The sequence below is a fragment of the Pleurodeles waltl genome, chromosome 2_1, assembly GCF_031143425.1.
Source record: "Pleurodeles waltl isolate 20211129_DDA chromosome 2_1, aPleWal1.hap1.20221129, whole genome shotgun sequence".
NCBI classification, from domain to species: domain Eukaryota; kingdom Metazoa; phylum Chordata; class Amphibia; order Caudata; family Salamandridae; genus Pleurodeles; species Pleurodeles waltl.
Genome location: NC_090438.1, coordinates 187492703 through 187513926, shown reverse-complemented (window position 1 = coordinate 187513926; position 21224 = coordinate 187492703).

Here is a 21224-nt window from a genome sequence, read left to right as displayed (position 1 = left end):
TTTGTGATGCTCGGGTCTGGACATACCTCTTTAGCATCTAAAGTAGGCTTTACTCACACTCCATGTCCCTGGAGCAGTACTGTTCTTTCCTCTTTCAGGCCTCCAGTCTGTGTAATTGTGCCAAAGGACGTCAGATTTGTATGCCTACGACCATTGTTAGTGCATGGCTTGAAACTGATTGGCATCACTCCTCAGGCTCAACAGTGTGCCACCTGTCCATCCCTGCAGTGTGATTTAGGCAGCACAAGGGGCTGTGTAGGGGTGCAGAGGACCATGAAAACTGAGCACAACATTGACTACAGACAGGTACATTTTTATACTGCACCTTAACAATAATTTGTTTTTCTTATAGTGTCTCATGACATTTGCAGTGTAATTCTGAAGCACTGCATTAATGGGTTTTCCTAGTGCCCTGTGGTGCGATTAACCTAGGTGGTTTATGTTCAGGCTGGAATTGGAGTATTCTGTGCTCAATAGCATGTAACATCACACAATTATAGTCTATGTAAGATAGCACCCCTGCCTAAAGCGTTGGAGTCCTCAGCATCATGTTCCTGATTAGGCTTGCAAATTGTTTGTAAAATATATATGTATCATATAAAATATCAATATAATGTATCTACATTCAGTTTCTTACTTGTTTGGCTCTTTGTCCTGCTCAGACTAACTCCTGCTGTTGGTGCACCATGGAGAAATCTCTGCAAAGTCCATTTCTAATCAACTCCATGCCCATTCAGAGTATTTCCAACATATCAATATCCTTTCTGGGATAACGGTGCTGCCCGTTGCCAGCACACCATGAAAACTGGTGTTTTCAGTCTTAAACCTCAACTGATTCCGCCCTTTCTTGCCCATCATCAATCATGAAAGGTCATTTCTTGACCAGGTTCCTGCTAAGAACAAACCCAACAGCAGAGCAATGGAAGGGTTTTTGTGCAGAGCAACATGGTGTTGGCGTAACGGAGAGGCCTGCAAACCACACCCACCGGAACTAAGCGCCGCACTCGGCTGCTGCCGCTTCCCTTGCCGCGGCGGCCATCGTAATGAGAAACCGCTTTCAGGACAATGGCGTATAGGCCGCTGTGGCCGCACCGTACATAGTGGCTGCCGCCTCTTCATCGCGGCGGCCACTACAACAAGAACTGTCCCCCTGGCACCGGCGAATACCTGCAACCGCGGCCGCTGTCGCGGCAACCACCGCCGCTCCTCGCATCACGGCAGCCACTGCAACCGAGGATTGCCCCCCCAGGAATCCGGCGCATAGCCACAGTCGTTGCTGTGCGACCACAACAAAGGCTTCCCTTTCGCGGAAGAGAACGCGGGGGCGTCCTGGTCGTCAACAGCTGTAGCCGGAGTGACGCGGCCAGATCTGAGCCAGCGGTGGGGACACGCCGAAGCACTACACGCCGGTAAGAGGGGGGGGGAAATACAAAACGACAAAACAAGAAGAATTGTGTAAGCACAAGGACGCTATCCCGAGCTGATGAATTTTCAGACTTTGTGGTTGTTTAAGAAAGCAGGGAAAAAGATTTTACCCTGGCTTTCACTTAAGGGGAGGAAGGAGTCGAGGAAGGAATTGAGGAACTTGGGATACCCCTTTTTGATTACTAGTGGAAGGGCAGCTATTAAGCACTTGGAAACTAATTGAAACACCTCAAATACAGGAAAAACGATATTAACTAGCAGTATCTGATTTTGCTATCTTTATCCTGCTCTTTTCTTTTACCACCGGAAAATAGAGGAGAGGGGCTTAAAAAAGCTCGAAGGAAAAAAAAAGAGGAAGAAGGAAAAAAATATATATTTTTTTTTTTCAGGGGGGGAAAGAGGAGGAGTCATAGGAGGCTTAAATGCTCCCGGCTGTACATAATAATACATCTTGGCATCTGTTCAATCCCTCATGGCCACCGAGGAGTGTGATTGAACAAACAATATCGGATGTGCTAGCGGCAGCGGCGGGCATAACAAGATTTATCAGACTGTTATCTCATACTATAACAATAAATATGGCACCCAAAACTATCAGGAACCTTGGAGACAAAAGTGAGGGAGCTAAAACGACACGTATTAGTAGGGATAAAGGAGAGACAGTAGGGTTAAATAAACATTTGGTGTCAATAACTGGTAAAGCGGCTGGGAAGAATATGTCAGGATTGATGAAAGATGCCAAGATGAGTGACAGCACTACCCCCCGTTGGAAATTAAGCTGAAAAATAAAAATCAATCTACCATTACGGCTTTTCTTGCAGGAGGGATACAAGATAGCTCTTCTGTACATACAACCCCCTCCTCTGAAAACAATGTGTCAGGAAAAGAACCTACTCCTCTATGTATTGGCGATAAAGAGTTATGTATGGGAAACAAAGATCTCTGTGCTAAAAATACACAATACGTACAGAACCTGTCAGAGATCCAAGACATTAACAGGGAAACAAGGGAGAAGGTGCATGGCCCCCCCGGAAATGGGCAGCCTCAAATACAACAAGTGGATCAAAGTGAGCAGTGGGGTTATCAAAGTAAGGAAGAAACTGTAAGTGTATCAGGACCTACAGCAGAAAAGGATGACCCCACCAATCCTTCAGGGAGCCCTAAAAAATGGGATAAAAGTATGGGGGGAAAAAACTCTACTTTACTGGGGTAAAGACAGCAGTGATAAGGTTTACTCCTTGACAGAAGAGTCTGATCTCAGCAGTGTCGATGGCAGTTTTAGTGAATCCGACGAGAGTGAGACATCCGAAGCTGGCAATAAATCTCTAAATTGTGAATTTACAGTACGGCAGATCCGACAACGGAAACCCGCTAAACCACGCTCTGGCTCTCAAGAGGGTTTGGCAAACACGGCATCGATGAGCGGTAGGGCTCTAAGGTGGGATTATTCTGGTATCGGCTTAGCAGATACCCCTACCGCGGGCAACCAGAGCCCCGCTAATGATAATAATGAAAGTGATATGGGAGCGTCTGCTGGGGATACTGGTAATTTGGGTAACACTCATGCAATTGGCACCGAGGCAGGGATCCTGCAGTCAATATATAATTCAATTAAAGAGTTACAAACTGAGACTAGGATCGAAAGTCGGCGGGCAAGGATTGCTACAAAGAGACTGCAGGGGTCAGTTCGTAAGGTAGCTAAATCATGTACGGAAATCGAAGCCAAGCTATGTTCTATGGAAGATCGGATAGTGGCAGTCGAGGAGGATATGGATACTCTTAAAGAGCAGAGCGCTGCGAGAGACGGACAAATGACGGATGTGATGTGGAAAATGGAAAATTTGGAAAATAGACAGAGAAGGAACAATCTTTGATTTCTGGGTATACCAGAAGGCCTAGAAGGAAACAATATACAGGCATATATGGCTAACCTTTTGCGTGGGGCCTTTCCAGAACTGGGGGACCGGGATTGGGGTAATGAGCTGCAGAGGGTCCATAGGTTCCCAACAATGCAACGGGAGGGGGGTCAACGGGCAGACTCTAAATACCCAAGAGCGATTTTGGTATATTTTGGGAACTATTTAGTACGACAGGAGATATCTGATAAAACTCCTCCTAATACCCCACGCTCTTTTGACGGGGTTACCTTCTTTACCCGCCCCGATTTCTGTCATGCCACGGTGGAGCGGAGGCGGCTCCGACAGCTTATTAAGCCATTCTTTGAGAAAGGAGGGGAAGCTTACTTGTTGGCCCCTGCTAGGCTTAAAACAGTAATGAATGGAAAAGTAAAAGTTTTTACTTCAGAAATCAAGGCAAAAGAACACTTGATGGGGGTCAAACAATAGAGTATAGAATTGCAGGGAAGGTAAAGGTGCTTAGGGTACTCGTGGGTGGGTGGGCCGACACATACACGACACCAACATTCAGGCCATTGGGGGTCTGATTGCTCAACAGGGTGGGAGGCCAGTCTCGGGGGGGGAGGGAAGGGGTCAGGGAGGGGGAGAGAGGAGACTGGTCTGGGGGGGTAAGGGGGGATGGGGAGGGGAAAAAGGTGAGGTGCAGGGGGGGAGGGATGGGGGTGAACCGAGGGAAGAAAATGGAAAGGAAAGGACTAATGGAGGTGAGAAAAGTGAGGTGGAAGAGTGGAACAGGGAGAAAAGAGAACTCGAGAGAAGGTGCAGTTAAATATGCAGACTGGAAGGGTCCCAAAGAGAAAAGATGCGAAACTAAAGGAAAAAAGAAAAGTAATGACCAGACTTAGAATTGTGTCAATCAATATATGTGGTCTGAATGACCCTCGTAAAAGAAGGAGAGTGGCCGAAGAATTAAAAACCTTTAAGGCAGATATTTTCTGCCTACAAGAGACACATGTGGAATATATAAACTCTGGGATCCTTGGCTCGCTTGGTATGAAGGTAATCGCTCGGTCAGAGCAAGAGACTAGAACTAAGGGAGTGGCGATTTTAGATCGAACCAATAAACTAAAAGTTACTCGACTGAAGACAGATACAGGTGGAAGATAGGTAATAGTAGAATGTAGTTATGGATATAGTGGCTTTACATTGTGTTCCTTATATGGGGTAGTCACGGACGATCCAGTAGTAGTCGATACCCTTGCTATCGAGCTAACAGGCTGGGCCCCTCCCTATATTATATGTGGTGACTTTAACTTTAATGGATCTTGGGAGGGACTACAAGATTTGTTAACACCCAGAGCTAGGAAATATCAGGGGCGTAAACCTCGGGTATATAAGGCAATGGTTGCTATTCAGCAAGAATTAGGGTTAGTGGACGCCTGGGTGAAGCTGCGTAAGCCCGACCCCGGATATACTTATTATTCAGCCCCTCATGTGAAATTAGCACGGCTCGATTATTTTTTAATCTCTCCTGTATTTCTAAATCAGGGCAGGATTGAGCTATATCCACGGATAGTATCAGATCATAATCCTTTAGTTTTTGATATAGAACTGGAGGGGCTAGAACCAAAAGTTAGTAGATGGACATTTGAAAGGGGACTTCTAAAGGATCCGGAATACTGTGAGCATATGAGAAAGTGGATAGTTGAATTTCTGGGGTTTAATAAGGGGTCAGCTTCAGTGGAGATAGTTTGGGATACTCTGAAAGCAGGTATTCGTGGTGAAACACTAAGTTTTAGTATTAAAAGGCAGAAGGATACTCAAGGTAGAACAATAGAGTCCCAAGCGAAACTGCAGTTTGCAGAAAGACAACTGGTTATAGCTATAGAAACTGGAGTAGATATAAGGAGGGCGCAGGAAGAAGTCGCCATAGTAAAAGCAGCAATGAATGAGGTCATGGCCCAAAGAATAGCGGAGAAATATCTAGCACAGCGTGCACAAGGGTATGAGTATGGAGAAAAAGCTGGGCGTTTGCTAGCAACACGGACAACTCAGAAAGTAGCGTCGGGGTTATTAGGGAGATTAAAGACTGGCAAGGACAGATAATATCGGAAGTGGGTGGAATTAGAAAGGTGTTCCATGGATATTATAAGGAACTTTATAACGATATATCAGTATATTCGGAGGAAGAAATTTTGGAGTTTCTATATCCCATTAAGATCGAGAAATTAGGTAAGAGTGACAATATACGCCTGGGAGAGCAGATAGATACTTCAGAAATAGATATGGCAATGAGTGACTTACCCACGGGGGAAAGCTACCGGTCCTGACTCGATCCCCTTAGAATTTTATAAAGTTTTTAAATTATTATTGCTCCCGGTAATGGTAGAGTTATTTAGTCAGGTACAGAATGGAGGGAAAATCCCCCCATCTTGGGATCTGGCTAATATAGTCATATTTCTAAAGAAGGGAAAACCCCTGTTAAATCCGACCTCATATCGCCCGATTACATTAATAAATAGTGATGTTAAAATATATTCAAAGATCCTGGCCGCTCGATTATCATTGGTGATTAAGAAACTGGTCTCCCCTAGGCAGCATGGGTTTGTCCCAGGAAGGGATACAACTAATCATATTCAGAGAGTTTTAGCACTTTTTGACGCTACAGAAGTAGCAAAGGAACCTATGGCGGCTGCTTTTTTGGACGCAGAGAAGGCGTTCGATCGGGTGAATTGGAAGTATCTATGGTATGTTATGGAGTATTATGGGTTAGGGAAGAAATTTATCATAGCAGTAAAGGCTCTATATAGATCTCCGGCTGCAAAAATACAATTAATGGGAGGACAATCTGAGAGTATTTCGATCAGGAGAGGCACAAGGCAGGGATGTCCATGTTCCCCCCTCCTGTTTGCATTGTATATAGACCCTCTGCTTAGACAGTTGGAGGAAAATAGCAAGATCCCACCAATACATAGGCAGGGATGGGATACAAAAGTCTTAGCATATGCAGATGATATAGCTATATTAACGCCCTCCCCCGATTTAGCACTGAGAGAGATTGAAGAGGTGACGAAAAAGTTTGGAAGGTTTTCTGGGTACCTGTTAAATGGAGCTAAAACGCAGCTGTTGGTGAATCAATATATAAATACTAAAGACACTCGGAGGGTGGATCATGCAGTATATTTAGGTATTAATATTACACAAAAGGTAGATGAAGTTGTCAATTTGAATATAGATCCTATACTTGCAAAAGTCAGAGAAGATATGTGCAGATGGAATAACTTGCATCTGACTATTGTGGGGCGGTGTAATATGGTAAAGATGATTTTCCTCCCGAAGCTGCTGTATCTATTTCGTGCCATACCACTGAGCTTTACCAATTTGAGATTTAAAGAGATCGACAGAGTGATTATGAGATGTATATGGGCATATGGTAAATGTAGGAGATCAAGCAAATTTATGTCTCTCCCTCGAGAAAGGGGTGGGTGGTCCTTACCGAATATAAAGCTATATCAAATGGCAGCAGCTATGCAGTATATGCGCCCTCTATGGGGTCCTAATAAAAAAGGAAACGTGGAAGGGGACGGCCCCAATATATACGAGCTGCAGATAGGGTCAGTAGCCAATGAGTGTCTGGTAACATATCATGAGCCTGGATATTATAAGAAAATCAGATATAAGGTTTTGGGAGCGGCCCAGAAGTGTTGGCGATTATTGTACAAGAAGAAAGGATTTGGTAGATACAATCATTATATCATGATTGAGAAGAATCCATTGCTCCCTGAAATCTTCCATGATAAATATATGGCAAACTGGTCCTCCCTAGGTATAATTAGGTTAGGGAACTTTTTTGATAATTCTGGGGTCAAGGCGTTTAGAGATCTACAGGAGCAGTATGGTCTAGAGCAAAGGGACTTTTTCAAATATTTACAGATACAGGATTTTTTAGGGAAAAAAACAGGGGGGGTGCAGGGATTCAGAAGCAACCAATTGTTGAATGATATTCTGGCTAATCCCAATATAACTATTAGGTCAATTTATCTCTTTTTGCTGGCGGAACAACCAGATGATCTAGAGAAGAATAAGGAGAGGTGGAGCAAGAAGCTGGTAGATGGGAGTAACAACTTTATGAGGTCACTGGAGTTGGGATGCACTACTCTATTATCATCTTCCTTGCAAGCGCAGCACTATAAGACTATGTTCGGTTTGTATAATACTCCAGCTCACCTCGCCAAGTGGGGATGTGTGTCAGGAATAAATTGTCCAAGATGTGGGATGTACGGTACAGACATCGTACATATGATGGCTACATGCGGGGAATTAAAGGCTTCGAGGGAAGGTATTCAATCTGTTTTGAAGGAAGTTTTGGGATATGATTTTGCCCTTACACCTGAGATCATGGTCTGTGGGATTGATGGTGAAGTAGCTGGACCACATAGAGCATTTATCTTTGTAGCTATGGCAGTACATCGAATCTGTATATCAACCGCATGGCTGAATGTACGACCCCCGTCCTGGCAGCAATGGTTGGCTAGGTTGCTGTCTGTATACCATTTGGAGATGGCATTATATGAACGTAAGGGGAAACAGGCTAGGAGGAAAGGGAAGGCAATATGGGGGCCATTTCAGGCTTGGATACGGGCCCATAACGATCAGGGTCACCTTCCTTCAACTTAATGGGGCACCATCTCCAGACTGGATTAGACGGGTGGTTACGTTCTGTATTATTTAGTTAGGCGATGTCTTTTTCTTGTCTGTTCCACTCTTTGTTTTGAATTTTAAGTTCTCAGTGTAAAGTGATTTAAGAATATATTTGTTATATGTTTCCTTCCAACAAAAAAAAAAAAAAAAAAAAAAAGGAAGGGTTTTTGTGCAATGGCTGCAGATGTTTCTACCGGATTGGGGTGAGGGACAGCAGATTCAAGCTTTGAGCGTTCTTATTGGGTCAATGATCACGGGATGGCACTCTGGAGGCTGTCCTTATTGTGCCTCTCTGGCCACCTTGGTTGCTTACTGGTGACATTTTGTAGGTTTTGCTTCTGTTTGGCTTCCCACTTGCTGCAAAAACAGATTTTTTAATGCTTAGGCTGAGTATCCTAGATGAAATGTTTGTCACGCTCATCACTGTGTAATAACTTTATGGCTATAGCTAGCACTTTATACAAGTCCTAAACACATTCATTATTTTCATAAAATTAATTAATAAATAATATTTATTTTTGCTGCATAAAGAGGAACTGTCCTGTTTCTCTTTTGGCGTTGACAGCCGGAGTCGAAAGGAAACTATAAGACTGGGAATTGTGATATGTACTTTGTGAAAGTATGTGGTGCAGGGCTCGAAGCCATATCACTCTTCTGTGTGAGAGACTCCTTGCTGAACATTCAATCCACAAAGATATCCCTCGAGTGGGCTAGTAGGATCTATTCTTTTGGTAACTGTTAGAAATGGGGTTTTTGGTTGGCATTCAGGCTCCCCTGGTCCAAGCAAGGACACTCACTCTAGTCAGGGTAAAGGAAAATCACCCTCAATTAACCCCCACCTGCCCCCTTGATAGCTTGGCATGAGCAGGCAGGCTTAACTCAGAGACAATGTGTTAAGTATTTGTACCAACACACACAGTAATACAGTGAACCACCACAAAATGACACAACCCAGGTTTAGAAAAATAGTAAATATTTTATCTAAATAAACAAGACGAAATATAATAAAAATCCCCAATATACAGTTGAAAATACGAATTTAGCACTTAAAAGCAAGAAAACAGTGATTTCGGGTAAAAACACTGCAAGTTGGTAAAATGTGGTGTCGTAACAGAGTCGTCTCCTGCAATGCGGCGCCAATGGCGCCGTTCACGGAGTCAGTCGACCCCCAGGAACAGGACCTTCAGAACAAGTAGGAAACAGGTCGGTGCTCGGAGTTGGGGAGAGCGGCTTCGCTGTGTCCAATGTGGCATCAGTTCTGGTTCCATGGGGCAGAAGGACAGCAGCATTGCGCAGCGGCATCGGGTCCTCCCTACAGGGCGGTGTAGGTGAGGCGGTGTCGGATGCAAAGTCAGGCCCTTAGTTCCAGCAGATGCGAACTCCAGCGGATTTACAATGCTTCGGGGTGACCTCACTGGGTTGCGATGATGTCACAGTACTGCAGGTGCTGCAATGGCATCAGATTGTCATGGACGTTGGACTTATGACACTCCGGTGTCAGCGGACTTGGGCAGGATCAGCGATTGAAGTGACGCAGGGCCTGCAGGGTCGTTGGACTTCTACAAGGTTCACGGCCTTGGGGCAGGTGGCGACGCGGGTCCAGCATAGCGGCGCCAGCTCACAGTTTCATCAGATTCGCACTCAACGAGATTCATGGCCTCGGGGCAAGAGGCGTCGCAGTTCCGGGCAGCAGCATCCTTTGCAAAGTCGCACAGCGCCGTCCGATGTAGGTAGACTGGTTTTTCACAAGGAATTAATTTCCAGGGGTCCATGAACTGGAATGGCAAGCTCTTGGATGCACTTCTCAAGCAGGAATGCAACAAAGTCCAGTCTCCGTCCCCTTGCACAGGCAGAAGCAGCAACTGCAGGAAAACCTAACACAGTCACAGGGCAGCACTTCTCCTCAGCTTTCCAGCTTTTCTCCAGGCAGAGGTTCCTCTTAAATTCTTGAAGTAATCTAAAGTCTGGGGTTCGGGGTGCTCTTCTTCTACCCCTTTCTGCCATTGAAGTAGACATACTTCAAAGTAAGGTCTCCAGTGTTTGTGAAATCCTTTTTTGTTTGGGCCCGGCCCCTGCCCCCAGCTCGGTGTGATTGACCACTCATCCCTTCCCCTCTAGCACAGATGGCTTACCAGAATATCCGGGCTACGCCCTAGCCCCCTTTATGTCTCTGTCTAGAGAGAGGTGCAAGCAGCCCAACTGTCAAACTGACCCATACAGAAAATCCACAAAACACACAGTCACAGAATGGTTTAAGCAAGAAAATGCCTACTTTCTAAAAGTGGCATTTTCAAACACACAATCTAAAAACCAACTTCACTAAAAGATGTATTTTCAAATTGTGAGTTCAGAGACCCCAAGCTCCACATGTCTATCTGCTCCCAAAGGGAATCTGTGCGTTAATAACATTCAAAGGCAGCCCCTTTGTTAACTTATGAGAGAGATAGGCTTTGCAACAGTGAAAACCGAGTTTGGCAGTATTTCACTGTCAGGACATGTAAAACACATAAGTACATGTCCCACCTTTAACATACACTGAACCCTGCCCAAGGGGCAACCTAGGGCCTACCTTAGGGGTGCCGTACATGTATAAAAAGGGAAGGTTTAGGCCTGGCAAGTGGGTACACTTGCAGGTCGAATTGGCAGCTAAAAACTGCACTCACTGACACTGCAGTGGCAGGTCTGAGCCATGTTTACAGAGCTACTAATGTGTGTGGCAAAACCGGTGCTGTAGGCCCACTAGTAGCATTTGATTTACAGGCCCTGGACACCTCTAGTGCACTGTACTAGGGACTTACTAATAAATCAAATATGCCAATCATGAATAAACCAATCAACCATACAATTTACACAGAGAGCATATACATTTTAGCACTGGTTAGCAGTGGTAAAGTGCTCAGAATCCTAAAGCCAACCAACAAAAAGAGGTCAGAAAAATAAGGAAGAAGGAGGTAAAAAGATTGGGGCTGACCCTGCAAAAAGGAAGAAGTCCAACAGTAACATTGTGCATCTGCCTTACTATGAAAGCTACAGAATGTTGGGAATTAAAGGTTCTAACTCCTGGATGCCTTTAAGAACATGTGCACCTGAAATTCCGAAAACTCCTCAAACGCTACTGCTTTATTTGGGACCCATAGTAAAATCTTTTTGGTCACATCTGCCTCACTCTAGCCTCTAGAGATTTGTTTTCCATAGAGTATGGAACGTAATTGCAGCTTAATCACAGATGTATCCATTCTGTTCTTCAGGGTACTTCCTGTTATGCCCCTGTGATGTCATCTATAGTATCAAAGAAGGGTCTTCTGTTAATACCAGTGCCTCTGTCATGAGTAGAGAAAGGTAAAATTTTATGTGAAGACCTCAATTAATCTGACTGTTTGGAAATGCATTAAACTGCAGGAACCTGGTAACAGGCAACTACTGGCTCATTTCAGACCGATTTAAAATGCACAGTGGCTTGCCTTGATCCTAGCTGAGGGCAACCCTCCCACAAAACAGCATTACACAGCTGATATATCTGGATCAGTTTCCAGTTTAGGTGCCTGTGTTTAAGGCAAGAACACAAAAAACACTATGGCTTTATATCTACAATAGGGCTGGGGGTCATTGGTAAGCAAATTCAGGTAAAGTGACATTGGGCCTCATTACAAGTTTGGTGGGCAGAAAAGGCTGTCCACCAAACTTCAGCGTTCAGGAGAATGCACTGGTCGGTCTCCTTCCGTCTGTCCCTATTATGAGTTTGCCTCTGGCTCAGCGGGCGGAAACTGGCCCAGTGGGAAATGCACAACAACATTGACGCCTGCCTATTGCTGACTTAAACCTTCCTTTTTAATACATATGTCACCCCTAGTGTTGGCCCTATACAGCCCATAGAGCAGGAAGCATTGTTTTTTTTTTTAAAGATGGACATGTGATTTTACGTTTTAGAGATACATTTGTGAAAAACTCTACAGTTAGCATTTATCAAAGATAACTTTATTTTCTATATGAGTGTGTGATATTTCTTGTGTTTTCACTTTATTACTGTTTGTGTGCTGCACTTTACACATTGCCTCTAAATTAAGCCTGACTGATTTTGTGCCAAGCTACCAGAGGGTTAAGCGCAGGTTAATTTAGGGATAAGATTGGCCCTCACTGAAAGACAAGAAAAACTGAATTCATTACATTTTCAGAAATGATCAAAGTAATGTGTAAAAAATGAAAAGGGCGTTAAGCCATATATGCACATTTGTAATTTGCTCAACATTTATACCCACAAGAGAATTGGGCTGAAATAATTTACGACCAGATGTGTAAAGGGCTTTTGTGGTTCTGAACCCTCCAATTCAGTAAACATCATGCATTCCTACAAAACATATTTTGTGATGTAGAAAGGTTTTTGAAATGATTACCAAATCGCAATTTAGAAGAGATGTGTTTTGGGTGTTTCTTCCAAATTGCAAATCTGTGTAATAAAAATCAGCGATTTGTGAAAGTAATTCTTTAGCAAACCATAGATCACTTACTGCCTTCCAAGTTGGGATGGTAACTGATTGCCAAAAAGCAAAGAATCTTTGAAGCTCTTCTCCTTAGGAAATAAGAGCAGCAACTTCAGGGGGAGTAGGCAATAGGCCAGTTGACGAATGCCAAATATAACCAAAGGTTTTCAAAACTGAAAACCTTTTTTTTGTTAAATCAGTGCCCTTAGTTTTAAACAAATCAGCTGCTTGAAAAAAAAAAAACAATGGCAAATCCAATATGCCTATGCAAGAGCTACTGGCTTTGCCAATGTGTTTAAGCCATGTTCTGTTTCATGTTGTGCATCCGCATGGTTGCTGTTCAGCATGCTTACAAGTTAGCTGCATAGAGATAAGTCGGGTGGAGTGTGGTAGAGTGGAATGACTAGGAGTGGAGTAGCTTGTTGTAGAGTGGAGTGGCAGAGAGTGTTGTGTATTGGAATGGCATAGTGGGGAGTCACGTAGAGTCACATATACTTGAGTGGTATAAAGTGGAGTGGACTGGTGTAGAGTGCATTGGCCTAGATTGTTGCAGAGTAAAGCGGCATAGAGTGCAGTGGCATTGAGTGCCATGGCATTGAATTCAGTGCTGTACCATACAGCACCATGGAGCGGCGCAGAATGGAGTGGCACAGAGTGCTGTGGCATAGAGTACAGTGTCAAAGAGTGGTACAGAGTGGAGTGGCATAGAGTTGAGTGATGCAGAAGGCAGTGCTATAGAGCAGTGTTGAGTGGCATAGAGTGCAGTGGTGTAGAGTAGTGCAGAGTAGAATAGCATAGAATGGTACAGAGTATAGTGGCATACAGTGCAGTGGCAAAGACTGGAGTAGAGTAGTGTAGTACAGAGTAGAGTGGCATAGAGTTCAGTAGCAGAAGTGTGGTGTTGCAGAGTATCGTGTCAGAGTGCAGTGAAGAAGGAGTGGAATAGAGTGGCATAGAGAGGAGTGGCTGTGAGTACAGTAGTGCAGAGTAGAGTTAAGTGGCATACAGTGCAGTGACAGTGCAAATGTGGAGAGTGCATTGGCATAGAGTGCAGTGGTTAAGGATAGAGTGGCATAGAGTGGAGCAGAGTGATGTAGAGTGCAGTGGCATAGAGCTGATTGTTTCAGAATAGAGTGAAGTGGCATACAGTAGAGTGGTGCAGGGTAGAGTGCAGTTGTGTAGAGTGGCATAGAGTGTAATGACATAGAGTAAAGTGAAGTAGGAGGCAGTGATGCAGAGTAAATTAGAGTGAAATACAGTGGATTAGCATAGAGTGAAGGGGCATATAATTGAGCGTTACAGAGTAAAGTGCATTGTCATAGATTGTATTGGCATAGAGTGCAGTGTTGCAGAGTGTCAGAGTGTTGTGGAGTACATCAGCATGGATTGGAGTTGTGCAGAGGAGATTGGTGTGGCCTAAACTGGAAAGCTGTAGAGTGCGAAAAGTGAAGTGGCATAAAGTAGAGTGGCGAAAAGTAAATTGGCATAGAGTAGAGTGGTATAGGGTAAAGAGGTGTAGAGTGCAGTGGCATAGAGTGGAGTGGTGCAGAGTGCAATGGAGGGGGTCAGAGTGGAGTGCAGTGATTTTGAGTGTTGTAGAGTGTACTGGTGTAGAGTAGACTATTCATGGTGTGGTAGCACACTGTCATTACAGGCAACACATTTTCAATTAAAATTACCATTACATTTGCACAGACATAAAGTTTTACTAATAAAACTATACAGTGCACAAAAGAAAATGTGTGGAAATAGCATCACCTATTTTATTGATTCATTTTGATAATTTTAATGTATTTGTTTCCAACACGATTCAGAAATAATAAAAAATGTGCTTCATTTGTGACTTCATGGTTCTGATATATTCTGAAATACAACTGTTGTCGTATGCTAGAAAAAAACTCTTGTAGCCCCACTGTGGACCGAGATTGTCACAAAAATCTTCTCACTTTGAAGTTAGAGAAAGAAAGTAAACAAGTGTCCTTTAAAGACAGCGCCTGGCATTTGACCTATATCTTTGAATGCACAGCAAACGAAGGACCATAAGAACAAGATTTGCAGCCCTGTTTACAGAAAGGGAGAACTCAGAGGGATTCTGTGAATACGTTTTTGGCAAGGGAAGAGCTGAACTCAAGCTGGCCAGCCTAAAACAAATAAAGCCAGCAATGGAAAGCAAGAAAATGTGAGTTACAAACCACAGAGCCAATGGCAAGCAGCAGGCAGAATGCTTTCCTAGGTCAACTTTCTGAATGTCCTCATGATGTCTTTAACAAACCAGACAGTTCCACTGTCTGGCAGGCTGCAACCTAAAAAGTGGTCCATTTGGAACTCAAATGATAGGGATGGTGGCCAGCTATCTTTTGCAGGCTGGTGTGCCAGTCATTAAGGCAAAAAACACAGGGGGTCGCAAATTGCGATCTTTAAAATAGCATATAGCATGTTTCTAGATTTCTATTGAATTCCATTGAAAACAAATATATATTGAATGTGCTAACTTTCCTCCTATTGAGCCCTTAACCATGTTCCAGATTTTAGTGCAATGTTTGTTTATTTGCTTATATTCGGTGCCTTAAATATTGCATTTATTCTCTTTGTACACAAGTGACAGGAAATTAATCTCGGAGGCGATGCTCTATATATTACAGAATGTTACCCGGAGTTTAAAATCAGGGACCTCATTTTAAAGCAGGCATATTTAGAATGTGGATTACAATTTAACTATGCAGAAATGGGACGACCATTAAATAAAACAATTACATTACTTTTTTTTTTTAAATACAGATCTTGATGGTAGTACTGCTGGTTTATACGTCAAAAATGATTTGGTGATGTAACTCCCTCAATTCCCTGTAAGGATGAAGGTATTCTGCAAATAACTTAATTGACAACCTTTGCACTCACCTATAGTTTCATAAATTAGCCGTGCCCTAAGCACAATATTTTCGCTTTCTCGAGTATGACATTCGATTTCAAGCGAATATGGTAAGAGAAACATCTGGTATCGACTTGCCTTGAGGGTTAGCAGCAAACACGTACTTTGCTTTCTGTAGCTGGAACGCCATATGGCAACATCATCAGAAACATGCCGACAGCCCTCCACAATGATATTTTTGTGCTTACGCTAGTAGTGTAAAAATGAGCCTACGTGCTTGTGCACGCATAGATATGTAGGGCGCAGGCAGCTGTGCGGCTCCGCCTGACCCGACTCGACCTGCCCGACGGTTCTATTGCTGACACCAAAAGCTACCCACAGCTAATGAGGCAGGTTTCATCAGTCAGCAAACTTTATAAATAGAAATACAGCACGGCTGTTAGTAGTGACACGTTACAACGTGGATGTTACATTATTAATTGCGTTGCCAGATGTATCCACTTCTCGCTCTGGAGGGCGCGTGCGCACCGACGAATTTAGATGCGAGAGAATGCAGCGAGGAACATCCTCACTATGAAAATACAAGCAAGGGTTCCTTGGCAGTGCAACGCCAAGCTGTCATTGCCAGCTCCAATTATACTACATGTCACTGCAGAATCTCTTTATGGCCCCCCCTCTTTCACTTGTATGACGTCAGTCGCTCGTTATATGAATTTAATAGTACGAGGCAGTGAACTCTGTCGGAACGTCCAACGAAGTTGGAGCCTCGTGTCACATGAAGCTGCATGCAAACACACAAGAAACCTTTATTCTCCCCCGATATACTTCTGGTAGGAACACGTCCCATCTAGTGGCAGAACGCCAAATGAGGACCCCCAATGCAGGATGTGATGAGGGGTCGTTTAGTGTCCCATATCTTAGGCTGAATGTGGGCCCCCTGATGGGTCCACCCCCGCCCCACAAACACCCCTATCCTTCAACCACCACAGCGGGGGCTGCAGGGGCCTATTTATGCCTCGGATCCAATCAGGTAGGGTTAGGCCCTTAGCTGATACTCTACAATCCCAGCTCCTTTAGAATCCAGAGGAGAGGACATTTAGAAAGCGCGACTCACTATTTCCATTTCAGCGCATGTGACTGGGTGCCCTCACACAGGGAGGGGCTAAAGGTGCTCCAGAGGCCTTGGCCTTTTGCGCCCACAGATCAGTCTCCTGCTTGAACGTCCATTCTAGGAACAGGTGAGCAGTTGATGATCAGATGTTTCTGGCAGTGCGGTAGAATTGGGCTAGGTTGTGTACGTAGTTTAGGTCTTTTTCTCCAGGACGGTTTGTGCATGGTGCAGACATTCAGAATTTGATCCTGGGTTCTAATCATAGCCAGTGTAAAGCGTTCAGAGCAGACTTGATGCGATTTTGCTTGAGTAGGTTAAGGTCCATTTTGGGAGCTTGGGTTTGCCTGGCAATGAGTATTTTGGGTACACCAGTGTAATAGTGTTACACTAAACCAGGTAGGATATGATGAAGACGGCGGTGAGTTGGACCCAGTGTCGTCTTTGGAGTATTTTACAGAGTAGGCACTGAAAAAATGGTCCTTTGACTCCTGTGTTGGCTTGTGGATCGAACAATAAACCTGAGTCAAAACGTATCCACGAATCTCTGACGGAAATCCAGGGAAAACAAGTCAAGGGAGTTGTATGCAATCATGCAAACATTCTTGGACGGACATGTTCAAAATGAACCCAAGAAAAAAAGATTACAGGGATGATTTAGGTTTCACAGGTAACAGGAAATGTAAGCATGAAATTGGGATGAGAATCTGCCTTCAGAATTTCCTCCATTGTATGGACAGCATAGTGGGAAAAATTCTACTGGGGAAATTTCCTCTGGAATAAGAATTTACTCCACAAAGCAGAGCATCATTTGATTACACACCACAAGAGCCTAGTACATGTATTCTTACCTACACCCTACTACCGCTTCTCCTCCCTATACCATAGTACTCAACATATTTCCTAGTGCATCTACCTATACCTGAGCACTTCTTCCATGCCAGCACCACCCGGTCTATAACCAACTACTTTACTGTAGCTATTCTACCTATACCCTATTGCATCTATTTCTACTGTACCCTAACATCTCTACAGCTGTTTATACCATTGCACTCCTAGTACTTTTATTCCTACCAATAATAAAGTGCTTCTTGCCTGTCTTCACCCTGCTATCTATGCTCGCCCAAATATGAGACTACTATGCCAGATAAAATGTATTTAGTTGCTGCAGTCTCTTTGGATCCAGCCTATGATTGGGCAGCTGGACATCCTAATGTTTTTGCATTTACCATAGTACATCAGGGGCAGTTCCTCCGCTATGGTGGAGGAGCGTCACCCCGTCCACCAGCAGCAGCTGCTGCAAACATTTTACACGGAAATGATAATAAACAATGTTTATTATCCTTTCATTGTGAAAAGGGCGGGGCCATGGGGGATGAGGGAGACGAGGGGAGTGCACTGTGCACTCCCCTCAGTGTGCATGTATGTTTGGCTGGCTGTCTCGGGCAAGCCGAACACACATGCGCACTGTGCTCTCGCCAGCCCAGCACTGTGTTTGGTGCTGGGCTGGAGAGAGCAGGAACAGTCTCCCAGTCTGCCGGGGAGCGATCTGGCTGGGCACTCTCCCAACCAATCCTAACACTGCTCAGAGCAGCATCAGGATTGGCCACAGGTTCCCCTAGTTACTCTTCCTCTTCTCTGCTCTTGTGTATGGTTATTTGTGATACCTCTGGGTATTGTTTTTTCTCCTGGTATCCTGGTCTGCAGAGGGTTCAACACAGCAACATCCACCACTGGAAGGTTAAGCCTAATTCCTGGTTCTAATACTGCTATATTCCATCAAACATTACTCCAGCTTTACCTGTGGTATCCTGCGTGACTATAGAATGTGCAGCAAATCTCCAACCTCCTAAAATCTATGCCTTTGACACTGTTCCTGAACCAGGCAAAGACCAATCGAGGTTGAACACCAGAGCTCCCTCCCCCTTCCATCCGCGGATCATTACCACAAGTAAGTGGCTCCTCATTGTTCCTTTGTGTATTAGTTCAGGGTGGCGAGGGATTTCAAAGTGGACCTGCGAACCAGGAATCTGACACAACCTTTACGTATGCTGTCATGCCTCTAATCCTCCTATAACTTGTACTTCTACTGACAATTATAATTCACTCTCTTTATTCCTGTCTAAACCTTAGTCCTTTTATATCTACATACTATTATTTATTTCTTTAGCAGTATCCTAGTAACTCTACACCTTTCTATACCCTCGTACCTCTACCCTACCTATGCATCAATACATCTTTCTTCCCATCTCCATTACATCTGCTTCTTTTTCCACTTTGTGCCATTTACATTTCCACAATCTCCCATTTCACTTTTTTCGGATTTTTGTTTTAGAAATTCCTCAATACATTTAAGGAAAATGTTTTCCATATTTTGAAAATTGGACAAATGAAGATCATCAGCCAGGTGATGTGCAGCAGTGGGTCTCTGTTTTGTTTTTTCTTCAAAGTGAGGCAGAGACATGAACAACAATCCCATGTGTTTTGAGGGTGCAGTGCAAAAGGGCTTCTTCCCTGAACAAATATTTTTCCAGATGGAGAAGAAATATGTAAATCCCCATATTTGCATGACTCCTAGGGATTGTCTATGCTACGTGCAATACTTAGGGGAAGGGCTATAGGCATGTTAGCACTTGATTTCATAGATCCATAAGAAGTCGAGAGGATTTTTGTGAATTCCTAAAAGTTCATCAGTGGGTCAATTAGAGACAGGACGAAACAAGACAAAAGCTATAACTGGGAGGATGTCCCGTTCTTTGACACCTATGGTTTCTTTGCTCAATTTAGAGGCATTAGAAACTATTTATTTAAAGTAAAATCACATCTGCTGGTTTTGCTGTTAAAATGACCTAGCGGCAGCCAATCTGTAACAGGACCAACATCTTTAAAACAAAGGCGGCTTGTTCGATTTCTGATGGCCTTCTAGGCCGGGTCTACCATATGAACAGGGGCCTCGCAGGCAGGAAAAGTCAACCACTGCTAGGGGGAAATCCCTTGGCAACCACAGGTCTATGCAAACAGGTGGTTCACATGATAGACTGTAAATGACGACACCAGAGTGTCGCCTGACTTTATCTCACTTACTCAGGTCAGTTTAGCTTTGCTGAGACTATGAAATTGCCAGGAAAAACTGCTACTGACTACTGTCCACTCCAAAGATTGATGTCTAGGCTCCTCAGAAACAAGCAAAATCAACTAAAAAAGGAGAAACAAGCAGTGTCTCCAACTAATGGCAACCTAAAACCCGAAACATTTAAAATCGTCCCAGTTAAGCAACAACACTGATAACTTATGCTCAGCCACCGCTAACTGGCCTTGACTTGCCTAGATACGAACTGGTGCTCTGTGCAGTCTACAGTAGCAGCACTCTTATACCACCAGAACTTAAAAGATAATTTACATATTCCTTGGTGATCAAACACCCTGCCTACACACCTGTTCGCCTATACAGCCCTCAGCCAACCTAGACCTTGGGGGCAGATTTATTATTATTTCACGCAGTGCAGTATAGCAAGCCACCATGCTGCGCTGCACTGTGCTGTGTGAAAGGGCTGGAATATGCCATATTTAACATAATAAGGCGCATTCCTGCTGTTTCCGTCCACTGGCACACAATGTGGTGTGTGTTAACACAGGCATCCTTGCACCATGCTGCAAGGGTGCATGTGTTGCAGGCAGAATTGTTTTTGTTCAGGAAGAGGCATCTTACTCACAGGCCTTTTCCTCCTTCTAAGTGTGCTGCAGAAAGCCTCTCCTGGGAAGGTGTAGCATTTTGATTTTGATGCATTCCCAGGTTTACCAGTGTTGGTAAATCTGAGAATGTGCCAAAATCCTTGGTTGGATGTGTGGGAACATCAGCGCTTCACCCATGAAATGCCTCCCTCGGGCAGAGTAATATAAGGCAGTGATTTGTGCTGCCTTGCGTTACTCCAGATTTATCAAGCAACTCAGGGTCATGCAAGGTGACCTTGCGTGGCTTGATAAATCTGACTTTGTTGTTGCGTCGCCCTTGTGTACCTTTGCGTGGCGCATGGAGGATGCAACACAATGATAAATATGCTACTCAATACATTTCATTGCTGTCTAAGCATGCTCCTAGTTTGGCTTGCCTCTATCACTGAGACTCCACAAGACCACTGAGCATCACCGTCTTCAGACCTGCTCTCAATGCCAAGCATCTGTTGGCCCACATTGCTGACCTGCTGGCCCCCATCAAACCTATGCATCTGACATGCCTCAGCAGATTAACCACTCACCTCATCCAGCACACCTCTCACTGCTCGAGTTCTGCTGAACTGCTGACAGCAATTGCTATGGGCCAAACATGATTGCACACCAGCCTTATTCTCACTGTACCTGAGCAGAAAGATTAGTGTATTATTGGCCCACTATTGCCATCTTCTTTTGGCTTTGTTGTCTTTAAGTTTGCACATGAAGGCCTATGTCAGAACACATGGACATGCAGAGCAAGATTCCCCTTTTCAAAGGTTGCACCACCAACAAGTGATATTCAGAAAGCAAAATGAGAATGCTAAAGTGCTCTTGCATCCAACAACCCTTCAGAAGAGGTAAATATAAGAAACTGAGGTATTATTTGAGGCGGCGAGTACTCACCTCAAATAATAACTTCAACTCTTGTCAGGATGAACCTTAAAGTCACTAAATTAACCTGAACTCAAACCCCTGGTAGTTATGGCACAGAGCAGACAAGCTTAACTTAGAGACAATGTGTAAACTATTTATGCAGTACTCCAACTTAAACAGCAATAAAGTGAAAACACCCAATC